The sequence below is a fragment of the Propithecus coquereli genome, unplaced genomic scaffold (genome assembly GCF_000956105.1).
Source record: "Propithecus coquereli isolate 6110/MARCELLA unplaced genomic scaffold, Pcoq_1.0 Scaffold532, whole genome shotgun sequence".
NCBI classification, from domain to species: Eukaryota; Metazoa; Chordata; class Mammalia; order Primates; family Indriidae; genus Propithecus; species Propithecus coquereli.
This window is the reverse complement of record NW_012151197.1, coordinates 540195-541248: the sequence shown is the minus strand read 5'-3', so window position 1 is coordinate 541248 and position 1054 is coordinate 540195.

The window sequence follows — 1054 nt, the reverse complement described above, 5'->3', positions numbered from 1 at the left end:
GAGGAATCATTTTTCTTTTCCAAGACACCAAAGAAAACAATTTCGTAAACCTTTAGCAAGGAGGTTATCTAGTTTCAACTTCAATTTGTCAGAAGCCATTCCTGTTTGTAAGTCCTCCCATTCTTAGAAAACTCAAGGGCTAGAAATATAACATCTCCATCATCTCTTACCAGTTGTTACTGTTAAAACTCTTTCCTGATGTCCACCTGAGGAACTGCACTAATAAAAATCCAACCTTTTAAAATCCAGCCATCGTAGTGGATGCCAAAGCTTGTTTCTTGACCTGCCCTTACCAACACTGTAATCAGATTCTCAGATGAAGATTTAAAAATATGATTATCAAGTGTGTCACGAACACAATGCTGGGAGAGAACAAAATTTCTAGATGACAGACTTGAATTGGCTTTAAGATTGCCTTAAAACCCAAAAGGTCATGACGGCTGAGTTAGGGCCAAATCTAACAAGTGAAAATGAACAGGGCTATATGTAAAATTGTTCATTTGGGTCAGAAATGATCTGCTGGCACAAATACAGATCAGAGAGGAAGCAAATGAACAAAAACAAAATAAAACAAAGCAAAACCCTGGGAATTTTCACTGCAAATAAACTCAAGCTAGAAATATGGAGTGGCTAGAAATGTAACCATTCCCACCCACTTCCCTGTGGGGTCCTTGAATACAGAATTTACTTGCCTGGAAGTGAAGACCTTGACCAAATGTTGGGGGGCCTTGATCTTATTTTCTTGCATATGACATTTTTTTCAGAAACAAATGGCTTTTTAAAAATAAAACAAAGTAGAAAAAAAGAGAGAAACGAAAGTCAAATGGGACTCTCAAAAAAGTGACTGTAAACTGACCAATTTGGCATTAAAAACCAAATGTTTTATGCACATGAGAATTAAACTTGTATAATGGAAAAACATCTCAAATATTTTGGGTATAGAAAGTTTAATTCCATAATATTAAAGTAGAAAGCTAGGTACAGTATTTTTCATCAAATTAACACTAGCAAATATTCTTTTGATATATAATCCCCTGTGGTCAGTGCCAAAGAA